General features: G+C 38.5%; 1 long non-coding RNA gene across 1 annotated transcript in view; it reads right to left on the bottom strand.

Moving 5' to 3' along the window:
- The window catches only part of LOC124789657, a 45,329-nt gene that overhangs the window by 14,028 nt on the left and 17,527 nt on the right, over window positions 1–13,774 (bottom strand). Inside the window, exon 2 of the long non-coding RNA XR_007016149.1 lies at window positions 5,997–6,176. This is a non-coding gene — a long non-coding RNA (uncharacterized LOC124789657). The remainder of the gene's footprint in view (window positions 1–5,996; window positions 6,177–13,774) is intronic.

The following is a 13,774-nucleotide window of genomic DNA, read 5'->3' as shown; positions in this document are numbered from 1 at the left end:
TTTTATGATTCATGTTTAGAAAGTTCAAAGTATCCAAGCCAACTTTCTTTTAACTGTAACTTAATTTGTTTCTAATGTCTGACTGTATGACAGACTTACAGAAAGTTACCTATTTACGTGGAAAGTGAGAATTTTATGGTGTATGGTGATCAAATACACCATTAATTGACAAAAAGTAAATTTTGTATGTCTACTTATTTCATAAGTAGAAAGAGGCTTAGAAGTACCTGTACCTAGCATTACTCACTGGAGAAGAAGTCAAGAGTGTTTCCAGCAGCCGGCTAGCCAGTAGAGAAGAGTGACTACTAATTCCAAGTAAGTCATCTCATAAATAAATTGAGGGTGGTTTGGGGGAATAAATCGTCATAACCCTGATTCACACTAACATTTTAAGTCATCAGAACATTAGAGGCTTTGTCATAGCCCTGCAGAGACCGCAGATACTAGCAAATACTGGCACCTAAAACAACCATCACAGAATTTTCCACAGCATTTTTGTAGAAATTTCAGTGAGATTTGTCTCACCATGTTTAGAAGTCATAGCTGAGGCTGCTTGTGTGTTAACTCTATCACACATCTCTGTTGTCAGCACACAGTCATTAACTTCATAACTAGAATTGTATAGTCTAAAGACTACAAAGGATTAAGCAGTCTGTGTATGGTCTATGCTTTGACCTGGAGGGGCTGTTGTGTACTGGTGACTTCTGCCGTACACCACAGGATGCACCCTAAGATTGGCATGCAGCATGGGCGTTATGGCCCTTCACTGTAATTCAGACCATCATTTCATGATAGAAGTTTGTGTGTTACAGTACATGGAGTTTTATCACCATGATCCATGTTACAGTCTCCTATTGAACTACATTAGGGTAACTGAAATCTTACCCATTTTTACTTTATACCACACAAATGAGTAATCCTCCATCAATAATATTCACTCATAAATAATGAGATCCTATGTGAAAAGTCTGACATTGCAATTAGCATTGCCTGCTAACTTACTAATATAATTTGATGAACAGTACTGTTCTTATCCCATTTCCCTTCAACCCAGCCACAACTACTTTTGTGGCTTTAGATGACCATACATTTAGAAAGAATGCTGGATTCTGCATCTCACGTAAATGTAACCTCAAAACAGGCATGAGTTGCTGAAAGTTAAGAATCACCTGCTTCATCTTATTATTATTTTTGTTTATGGTATGGTCAGGTCTGGCACACACATTAGAAATTATAGCAGAAGACCTGAATTTATGATTGGTATTTTTACTGTATCATCTCTTCCTGCCCTGTCCTTCCTGCTACAGTGCTCATGCCAAAGGCTGGCGATGTGACTCGCCGATCTTCCAAAGAGCCGCCACACAGTTACGCGGGTCCTCTACATGCGGTGCTGTCTGCCAGCCATGCAGCAGCAGCGCCACCTAAGTGGGCAGCCAGCCAGTGACTGCTAGACTCGGACTCAGATATGATTTGACTGTTAAAGTGTGCACACGTCTTACTTTGTTTACTTGATCTGTGACTTTCATGTATTGTGTCGCCCTTGAAATATATTTGTTCAACTTGAAGTTATAACAGCTGGTTTGGTGCAGCTGCCTACCTACTACGTCCTGTGTTCTCTTCAGCTCTTCACAAGTAATGTAACCTACATCTACTTGAATCTACTTACTACACTCAAGCCTTGCTCTTACTATACAATTTTTGCCCCCTCTCCTTCCCTATATTAAAAAATTTACAATCCCTCATACTTCCATGTAGTCATGTTGCGATGTAAATTCTGTTCCCCTTAATTTCTTTCCTTCTTTTAACATCACATCTCAAAAGCTTTTATTCTCCTCTTGTCTTGCCTGTTTGCTGTTAATGTTTCACAATAGTATTTTTGATGAAGCTGAAGAATATTCATATATTTCCTCCTGAAAACGGGTTCCTACATGTTTCTGAGTAGGTCTGTTCAAGACAAGTAGGTGTCTTTCTACAAGTGTCTGCCTACACAGATTTTTCATAATTTTTATGCCATTCTTGTGTAAGTTAGATAAGTCTGATCAAAGCATGGTCCTCTTGTGTATGTGCCCAGTATTCTTAACACTCTGATATCCTGGTACGAACACTACACACTTCAGAAGTTGTCCATCCTTTCAATAAATCCCAGCTTGGCATTTGCTTCAACTGTAACTGAACCTACAAAATCAATCTGTTCCATTTTGCTATGCATTGTTAATGACTTCAGCTGTGTCTCACAAACTATACAGGCAAATGCTACTGTTAAGTTAGGCTTAGCATAGTGCTCAATTTGATATGTGCCTATATTTATAGGTGGTATCCAATTGTTACTCCTGGTTAATGCTACATCACTAACAAATTAGATGTTTCTATGAAGGTTTTTTTGAAGTTTCAACACAATAAAACCTTTATGGGTCTCTCGCCACATAATATTGCAGTGTGAATGTAATGTTTCAGAAAGGTTACTTTCTCTCTCTTCTGGCAAAGTGGTGGTGTCACTGTCCATCTCCTTACATAGGAAACTGGAATAACATTTCAAACCTTGCACATTAAACTTGTTCTGTTACTGCTTAACAAAAACATATTTCCTGCATGATGGCTACTACAAGGGCGATTCAGAAAGTAAGATCCAGTTGGATTCAAAATGGAAATCACAGTGAAAATTTGATGAAGCTTTCACAAATGTGTTGGGCAGTGCCTCTAGTATGCCTCACAATTATGTAGTAGTAGTAGTAGTAGCTTTCATGCAGCCACAAAACATAATTGTCATGCATTTCTTTCATCACAACAATTTTCAGCTTCTCTCTTCAGGGGCAATTGAAGATGCACCTGCAGCATTTTAAATGGGAAGTGTTTGATCACCCACAACACAGCCCGTGATTGGTCCCCCTGAGTTTCATCTCTGCTCCCATTAACTGTTGGCTATAAAGACGCAATTTTGGCACAGACAATGTGTTGCAGACAAGCACAGAGAACTGGTGGAAAACACAAGTGGCTGCCTTCTATAACATGGGTATTGGAAAACTGGTACAATGCAACAACAGATGTTTAAGTTGGAGCATTGACTATGTAGAGAAGTACCTGGAAGGTGTAGACAACAGTTGCAAATAAAACATTTATGATTTACACAGTGATTTACATTAATGACTAATCAGGTGTTGGTTTCCAAATAGCCCTCATACTACGAAAAAGTTGATGGGTTTCCAGTGGCTCCATCTCTATCATGTGTCATGGGTCATGGTGAACTTCTACACCAAAAAATTTGAAGAGATTACTCTAAGCATAACCAACATGTTTATGGTGTGACACTATGGCAGGGACACACTAAAAGAATTCATCACCAGAATATTAGATTTACCACGGAAGTGGAGGAAAACAGGTGCCTCCAATTTCTGGATGTCTGCATTGTAATGAAACTGATCATTATCTCTTGTACTTGATGTTACGTGCAAATAATTGGAGTACACAATACATACAAACACTCAGAGTACCCAATACATTTGGACAACTGAATTACCCAATACTCAAAAATACTTCAGAGATCATATAAATTTTGGTTTTCTTTGTTGTGATTGAACAAAATATAGAAAATTGTTTCACTTAGTTACAAATATGTTAAAATGTACTACAATAAAATATTTAAAAATGTGAAACATTGTGTTCATTTTAAGTTTGAAAGAAACTTTCAAAATGAATCAAATCTTGTATTATTACTATTCACAAATATTACATTACATTTAAAAGAACTTCTGTAATGTAAATGTCATGAAACATTGCTGAATTACTTTTTATGCAAACAATCAATATGTAATAATGATATCTTTGAAATTATAGTGAGTCATGAACATTACTGGTTATTTTGTATTTCAGCTATTTATTTTTTTGTGGATAATAAAAAGAGTTAGTCTGATTTATGAGGGAAGTTGGAAGTAGTTGTAAAGATATTACTATTCTGGTACGTCACTGTACATTAAACGCCTTTTTCTGTGATAGAAAAACTGCCTGCAACAAGGTTATTTCCAGTAAATATTTTGAAGCTGAATCCTATCATCCTCATGCAAGTAGGAAATTTATATCTCTAGATACTTAGCAACAACAAAGACAATAAACTTCAAAACATCAACGGAATAAAAAAAAATGACTCTGAGCACTATGAGACTCAACTTCTGAGGTCATTAGTCCCCTAGAGCTTAGAACTAGTTAAACCTAACTAACCTAAGGACAGCACACACATCCATGCCCGAGGCAGGATTCGAACCTGCGACCGTAGCGGTCTCGCGGTTCCAGACTGCAGCGCCTAGAACCGCACGGCCACTTCGGCCGGCATCAACGGAATAAGCTGGGTAATGAAAATCACCAAATTCTTATTATTCATGAAAATTATTTTATACGTAATTCATCACCGTCTCATACTTGTTGTAATTAGTAGAACAATTTCATAAACACAAGCAAAGTACCAGTTTTCCTAGTTTAGCAATAAAATTAATCTTGAAATACAAGCAGGGAGGTTTCAACATGCAGAAGAAATCTGATGACGCCCTGGAACATGAAGTATACCCTCATATACCTGTATCTTCCAGCAAATAGCTGACTCAATCCAGGGCAGCAATACCTGTCTGTCGATGTGTATATGCAATTGTAAGTCTACATCTGGAAAACAGATCTGCACTAGTCAAGCACAGCTTGCTCAGTTAATAGTTTCTGGAACAGCATTATTAAGGAGGCAACTGAGATAAAAATGACAACAAATCTCGTTAGTCGAGATAAGGGTTTTGCCATGAGTGGTGCTTGGCAACCGGCCTTTGAAGAAATAAGATGGAAGAGACAGAGTCGGCATCACATAGGGCAGCAATGGACAGTGGATGCAAGTTGCCATTTGCATAAGCGATCAGGCAAGCCACTGTTATACGTTGTGGAATGGTCACTGCAACATTCAAATGCCTGCCGCTGATACCTATTTAAGAAGATGAGTTGTGACACACTGACCCTTCAGCAGAAGATGGAAAGAGAGAGTAGCCCTTCTGAAACATCACATTCACGCACTGATATTATGGGGCCAGAAACCTGGGATGATTTTATTACAACAAATTAGACATCACATGAAAAGTAATGCATATGTCACAGTTACCTCAAATATAATCTAAATTACTTCTGCATCATTAAATGATACCCTCTGATGAGGTTCTGCCTGTCAATATGAAAGACATTTGAAAACAAACATTAGCTGAGTTGAACAAGGGGTTGAGGAAATAGTCTGATGCCTCATTTTGATTCGGAATAAGTTCCAGATTTAGGCAAAATATAGAGCTGAGTGATACGTGGCAGTACCTCTGTGGACCACTTCTACCACCTGAGATCTGATTTCAATAATCAGTGATTAGCTGGTCTGTGTGGAGTCATAAAGCAGCATTCATTGGAGGGTCAGCTAATTACTGAAAGTAAATTTTACCAAAGCATAGTATCCTTTGTGAGTCTCCGTACATACTTTCAATTTATTCTCCACAAATAAAATGGTAACCTTTCTGTATCCTACTATAAGGTGAAAAAAGTATATTTTCTTGCATTTCATTTCAGTCTGTTATGCTTTCAAAACATAATGTGAAAAACAAGCTTAAAACTTTCATTCTACAAAATGTTAAGACAAAGATTTGGATTAAATGTGGAAAAGTGAGTAATATGTGACCAGATTGTCAAAGCTGCTTTTACAAATTCATTTCTTTTTAGAGTTTTCTTTTTTTCTTTTTCTTTGCCTTTTTGCTTTCTTTTTATTTCCTTTAATTATATTGGCACTACACAAGATGCACATAAACCAACATGTAACTACATGCTATATAAAAGAAGAGCATTTATTCCAGAATGCACAATCTAATTCGTTAAAATTATAATACGCTGCACTAAAAGCATATTTCAGAAACCTTTTGCCATATGAGACTCTCTAGACCTGTGTATAGCAACTGATATTATTATAAGCTCCATTTCAAATGTTGAAAATATCATACCTAGAAGTGGGATAAGCAACAATGAGAAGGTTCCCACAAGAAGATCCACAGCAGGCTGCAAGAGTGAAGTGTCTGCATCATCCAGAAAGCTTGCTCCACATGCTAAGTGACCTCCTTCACCCAGTCCAACAATTGCTGCCCCTAGCAGCAATGCATCATGTGTAGCAGCTCCCAGCAGCACTGTATCAATAGACCAACATTCATGGAAATAATCAATCCAACAATTGACTTGTGTTAGCTTTGATACAAAGGTCATCTTTGAATTTACTCTCATTTGTCGAGTTATTTATTTTTGCTTATGAATATGTATTGTGTTGATCAAAATAAAAAGTAATTTTGTACACTTTGTTTTATGAGAAGTATAAGCCTTACCTATAGATCAATAGCTCATACCTAAATATTGATTTGAAAACGTATCTTAATTTTGCAAGCAAAATTACCATTCTAGAATCAATATAAGTACACAGTTGCTAAACCACCATTCATTCACATCAAGATTGAGTTTAACAGAGTCAGATCAATAGGTCAGTTAATGAAGAATTGGGGTTGAAGGTAGCCAAAACTTTATCAAAGGGGCCCATTATATCATTGCAAGAAGTAATTTCTGATACCACATTGGACTTAAATGATGATGGTTGGAAAAGAAACATAATAATCTGAATGTAGCTACTAGCTGTGTAATGGCATTAAATTCTATACATAGAGAACACTAATTTTGAACACATCATTACAATCCTGTACCATAATTAAAAAGACATGGATTTTTTATCCTTTAATTGTCTTCATCAAATTTCAGTATCCAAAAAGTATTTTCTGTCTTTGGATTGAGACAGTGTAGCAATATAGTACAGCATAGATTGTTATAAAAAAAAGGCCTTTCTATTTTATAAAACATGAAGTAATGATGTTAAATAAAATGAAAATAATTGTACAGCACAACACATTAAAAGTCAAACCCAGGCAGGAGAAAAGGACAAATACCACACCATCAAAAAATAAATAAAAATTAAAGAAACTTCAGAAATAGAATAAAGCAAAAACTTTCTGCATTATTGTTAACTAAGAGATATTTAAAAACAGTAAACTGGATGGTCCTCAAGTTCAGTAAACAGTTATGGCAAAAGTGATGATACTTTGAAGTCACTGTTCATTAAATTTTATGATTTCAGCCAATCAACATCCATATGTTAAAAATAAAACCAATTAAGTGAAAAGAAATTTGAAGCATACATTTTTTACTGGTGTATGCCGTTGAGCAGGGCCACAAGAGGCTGGTGCTTTTGTGCCGCTGTGGTTAATCAGTATTATACTGGTGAGGAGATAAAATTGCCAACCACATCAGTGGAAAAACATGCCATTTTGTTGAAATTTTGTGTCTTTCTGCCCCAGTTTTGTTGGCCTAGGCAAATCATCAGATGTAAACGTACACTGATGGGGGCCACCGATGGTGTGTTATGGGGTCATTATTGTTCACTATCTATACAGAGTGATTTTTTTATGTGTATGTAAAATAATGTAATATACAAATAATGCTAAAAGGATTAGAAGGTTACATAGTCCCTACCATTTTAATGTAAACCCATATTTACAGAGCTATTAGTATTTTCTGAGGCTCATTAATGACAAGCCAGAACAATACCACATTAATTAATATGTAAAATGATCACATTACAAAGATTTCATTGAGATGTTTCATCCAAATGAAGCATGGTGGTAGCAAAGTTCATAAAAAACATCAGCAGTAAATCAAGTGAATATGTGTCGTAAATTTGGAAACACCATACTTCCTTACCGAGCTTGGCCAACAGGGCTACTTGGTGAGTACTTCCGAATGAATTTAATGTACTCTTCCTGGTACATATGCACTGCATATTGTTGAAATGGACCAGGAAGTTCCTGAGCAGCTGCCTGTTCCATGCAGTCAGTTTTCAAATGTTAATCAACATTGTTAAACAGCTAAAATGGTTGTTCAATCCTAGTCGCACGTTGCCTACTAATGGCATCCAGGGGTAACTAAAATTTGATTCTTTAGTACCTCATATAATTATTGACCAAATTAAAAAATTTAAAATGCAGTCATAATCCACTCATTAGGAGGTATAATGCTATGTTAAAGGTTTAATGCAACAAATCAAGTATCAAAGTTAGAAACTGTGTACTTGTCAATAGGCAGTGTAGCTCATGGTATTCAAACGACTCAGATTATAATCATCCAATACTTGAGAATGAGAGTACTTAGAAACTTCCAGCAAGCTTCACACATAATTTCAAACCATTTCATAACTTTTTTCCTCACTGACAGTTCCCTCCACAATCCTCCAACCCCCCCTCCCCTCCCCACTGCCCCCATAAAACTGTGAAAGGAAAATAGTTTATTATTTACTACATTTCCACTGTTCATTCAGTAAAACTTCAGCATTAGTGTGAGGTTCTAATTTATTGCTTCTCTACCACTAATTCTAGTTTAAACACTTTTTGTGGACAATGTACTTACATACCACTGAATGTACCTGGAAAATTACATATTGTATGACACACAGTTCAGGAAACATGACAGCATTAAGATTAAGTTGCATGACAAACTAGCTTTTCTTAAAACAGAGTGCAGATTACTCAGACTGTATTCATTCAGTGAGCAACATGAAATTAACAAAACAAACATAATTAGTGCATTGTGTCCTAAACCATAGAGATTTTAAATGCTTAAGATAAAATTATTTATTTAACTCATTAATCAGATGTTTGAAGCTGTTTGTAGATGTGAGTTTGATTCTTTAAAAATTTGGGGGAGAAGGAGGGGGGGGGGGGGGGGGGTTACTGGCATTGATAAAGTGTTGGCTAAACAAAAAGATGGAAGAGGAATTCTGGTCTACAATCTGTACTGTCTGTATGGATCAGCGTACACTGCAAAGTCACCCTCATAAAACGTTAAAACGTGTTTGGAGGCAACCTGGTCAGGCTGAATGCCTTAGACACACTGTCTGGCAAGTGCAGCAAGTTGGAGGTTCCCTGCTGTTTTGGGGTGGCATTATGTGGGGCTGACGTACACTGCTGGTGGTCATGGAAGGTGCTGTAACGGCTGTGCGATACGTGAATTCCATCCTCATCGGCAGCATATTGGCAAGGCACTCATCTTCATGGACAACAATTTGCACCCCCATCCTGCACATCTTGTGAATGACTTCCTTCAGAATAATGATATTGCTTAACTAGAGTGGCTAGCATGTTCTCCAGACATGAACCCTATCAAACATGCCTGGGAAAGATTGAAAAGGGCTGGCCGCTGTGGCTGAGCATTTCTAGGTGCTTTAGTCTGGAACTGCGCTGATGCTAAGGTCACAGGTTCGACTCCTGCCTTGGGCATGGATGTGTGTGATGTCCTTAGGTTAGTTAGGTTTAAGTAGTTCTAAGTCTAGGGGACTGATGACCTCAGATGTTAAGTCCCATAGTGCTTAGAGCCATTTGAACCATTTTTTAAATTGAAAAAGGCAGTTTATGGACTACGTGACCCACCAACCACTCTGAGGTATCTACACTGAATCGCCATCGAGGAATGGGAACATCTGGACCAACAGTGCCTTGATGAACTTGTGGATAGAATGCCATGGCAAATACAGGCATGCATCATTCAAGAGGATGTGCTACTGGGTATTAGGGGTACCAGCGTGTACAACGATCTGGACCACCACCTCTGAAGGTCTCACTGTATGGTGGTACAACATGCAGTGTGTGGTTTTCATGAGCAATAAAAAGGGTGGAAATGTTGTTCATGTTGATCTCTATTCCAATTTTCTGTACTAGTTCCGGAACTCTCGGAACCAAGGTGATACAATTTTTTTTATGTCTGTATAAAAAGGTTGCAACTCCAACAAATTGTAGTGAAATGCTGGTATAATTAGAGAGGACTGATGTTGGTACAGGACTCACAGCTGAACTTCAATGTAAGTAAACAACCAGAAACATAGTGCAGATAAGTAAGTGAAAAGATCTACACTCTCAATACTCTATTTAAGAAGTATGTGTACCCAATTAATTACTGTGAAATACATAAAATAGCAAATATGAATGTCAAACTGTATTATTGTTGCCATACATATGTGATATCTAACTCTGTCCTGTCTGTAGCAAATCATATATGTGACAAATTATATTAATATCTGTGACAGATTGTATTCATTATGCTATATTTACCTCCATAACAATAGCATTATACCCAGAAAATTTTGAGGAAACTTTATCCTTTCATAAGTCTCAGAAATATTTTCACACACTGTCTCTGATTTTTCATTAGCACATTTAATCCATGAACTTCCATCCTAATACCAATACTCTGTCAATAAAAATATAGTATTGTTACAGGAGATAAGTTGTCTGACAAAGAAATGAAGCACCTGGAAGACATAGTCTGATGTCAATGTAGCTTTATGGACATATACAACATGGGAAGGTACATAATTGATTAAAGATGAGTTGTTCTCTGTGAGAGATAGAATGCCCACCAGATTGGATTAGTGTTGTTCATGTTTAGTGTTGTTACCAGGCCTGTTATGATATATAAGGAGTGTTATCAGTGTCAGAGCTTGAGTGATCACTGTGAAGGACACGGAGATACCATGTATCTGTGTGAGGCTGCATTATCAGCACCTAAAATAGTTTGGAAGGGGCCTCACAGTAAGTCTCCATTTGCTGGCTGCTCAAATCACGCAATTATAGGGCATTTGGATGTGGTAGGAGCCCCACATTGGACTGTATGGGAACATGAGTATAGGCATCCTCATTGTTAAGGTTCTGGTTGACCACATCTGACCATATGGAAGGATCACCATGTTGCACACTAAGCACACTGTGACACTTTCACATCTCCACCTACCATCCAAGAACAAGTAATGGACTTCCTACAACATTCTGTTCCATCTCACACCATAGGTTGGAAACTGGCTGCCTCTGAGTTAGGGAATTACTGTCGCAATATGTTTGGTGTGGTGCCATAAGTGGGAAGCATGGACTGCTGGTGAATGGTGATGCACTGTGTACAGTAATGAATCACAGTTCTGCAGCATCTTGGATCACCATCTTTGGCCAGTATGGCAGCAATCGGGGGTGAGGTCCTTTACTTCCAACACTTGGGATAGGCATAGTTGTGTTTACACCTGACTTCATGGTGTGGGGAGCCATTGGATATGACTTTAAGTCATGGTTGGTACTGTGTCAAGGAACTCTGACAGCACAATGGTATGTAACAGACATCTTGTCATTCTCATGTTTGATCTCTTCTGCGACAGTAATGTGGTGTCATTTTTCAATAGGACAACATGCGTCCACACGTGATTTGTGTTTCTATGAACTGTCTTCAAGATGTTGAGGTACTTGTGTGGTCAGCAAGATCCACAGATTTGTCCCCAATAGAAGATTTGTTGGACGTCTCTGATATCATCTCCATACAAAAGGGCTAGTTAATACAGTTGTGATACAGGTAGCCTCAGCAGTAAATACAAAGGTCTTACGACATTCTTCCCAAATGAAAGAATGCACACATCCAGGCCAGGGACGATACAATGTCATACTGATAAGTGGGCTCATACTGTCAAATTCTATGTAAATTTGACTCGATTTTGTAAGCCTAATCACTGAGTTAACATCACATACCCTCTCAACCTGCGAAGTTTCATTTTGTTTCCCCCTCGCTCCTGGGTGCTTCAGTTTTTTTGTCAGGAGTGTTTACATAATCTTTATACCTACATTTTCTATTGGCTTGTCCTATGCAGTATGTGCATAAAATGTAGCAGGGCGGGAGCAACATACATAAAACGTCAGAGAAGTCTAATTGTCTGAAGCGATATGAAGAGAATACCTACATGAATCTAATTGTAACCAAAGCTGATGCCAGGCTGAGATTCACTGGAAGAATTCTACAGAATTGTAACTAAACCACAAAGGAAGTGGCTTAAGAAAACACTCGTTGTAATATTACTATTGCTCGTTAGTCGTGTGCCTATACCAAGCGGAGTTAGCAGAGGAGTTAGAGAAGATCCAGAGAAGGGCAGTATGTGTCGTCAGAGGTTTGTTTAGTAACCGCGAGTGCATTATGGATTTACTCAAGCTGCAGTGGCAGAGAGTAATTTTGCATCGCAAAGAGGACAACAATTAGAATCCTAAGACACCCAAACAAGAGTTGGGCAACATATTACTTTCCTCAAATCATTCTCAAATGAAACAAAGGAGAGAAAATCAAAGTGGTATGATACATACCTTCCCCCACAAGAAGTTAGCTATCTGAGGAAATTAAGTATCGATTTTGTTGAAATGATTATTGTATTCTTTTTATTTATAGTGGCACATGTTTATCACATGTTACATTCAACATGAGCACCATTCACATCCCGAGAAGATTCCAATCTGCCGGCTGCGGCACGAAAGAAATTCCGGAGATTTGTGGTGTTGTAGCTGCAGCAGGTTGTTTAATTCGGCTCGGAGCTTCGCGAATCAGTTGGTGCTGTGTCGGCGAAACATACACCACTTGGTAAACTCCCAGACAAAGGGGTCCATGCCGCTCAGATAATGGGTCCTGCGTGCCCAATTCACCTTCCAGGAAACACAGCATCCAAAAACGTATACACACACCTGTGGCAGAATGCTGAGGTATCCCGTTCCGGTAGAAGTAAGCATTATGCTCAAGTTTATCCCGCACAAGTATCAGCCTCAATGATGCAGTTATCTCGGTTAACTCTTCCACAAGTTGCCTCGTCGCTGCATAAGACCTGATAGAGGATGCTGCGATTTGCATCTGCTTCGAGCAAATCGTGACACACGTTCATACGCTCTGCCAAAACAGCGTCACGTAAGTAGTGGAGAACCCGCAGATGGTACGGCGTTTTCTTCAGAGTGTGTCCCAACATTTTATGTACAGTCGAGCGAGGAACATCCACTTCCAGCGGCAATCGCCACACCGATCTTGGACTGCGTTCAGTGGATGTTCTAATATCTTATATTCGGTCAGCAGAGGTCGATGGGCGTCGTTGTCCGGTTTCCTTCTTAAAGGTACCAATGTGCTTAAACTTCTTCACTAATTGTTGAAATGCTTTCTCTTTAGGTCCCGGTATATGGGAAAGGCTATCAAATCTCGCCCAAATTTCACCATACGACAACCTCTGCAACTTCCACGTCACTACAGCTATCCTATCCTGCACAGTTAACACCAAGCCTATTCAGGTACCTATAACAACAGAACACATGTTTAGTGGTGCCATGAAGCCAATCTATCGTTTTCAGCACCAACTACAACTTTTCCATCTACGATGTACCTGCGTGGGTGCAAAGTTTAAGCATTTTTCCAACACTGAAACCGTGACGTCATCCAGTTCCTTAATTGTAAGATTAATCATAGTCCGTCGACAAGTATCATTTCTTGATATCAAGTGTTGACGACAAAGACGTTGAAATTTAGAGCACTGCCTACTAGAAGCACTCCTGTGCACCCAATCTGATAAAGCATTCCCACCATGGAATTCATTTCTTCTGTTGAACAAGTTGTCTTTCGTCTTCCGGAAGAGCAGAAGGAAGAGATTAGACAGGAGGTTTCTCACCTTTTGCGTCGGGCTCGGCCTCCACGAAGTAACATTTCTCCAGCCGAACGAGCAGCTATTCGGTCTATTAGAGAGGACCCTGAACTGTTAATTTTACCAGCAGACAAAGGTAATGTTACCGTTTTAATCTCTAAGGCAGATTATGTGAATAAGATGTATGATTTACTTAAGGATCCGTCGTATCGTATAGTACAG

Source organism: Schistocerca piceifrons, chromosome 3, assembly GCF_021461385.2.
Source record: "Schistocerca piceifrons isolate TAMUIC-IGC-003096 chromosome 3, iqSchPice1.1, whole genome shotgun sequence".
NCBI classification, from domain to species: Eukaryota; Metazoa; Arthropoda; class Insecta; order Orthoptera; family Acrididae; genus Schistocerca; species Schistocerca piceifrons.
Note: the sequence above shows the minus strand (reverse complement) of the source record. Positions and strands in the feature narration are given on the sequence as shown.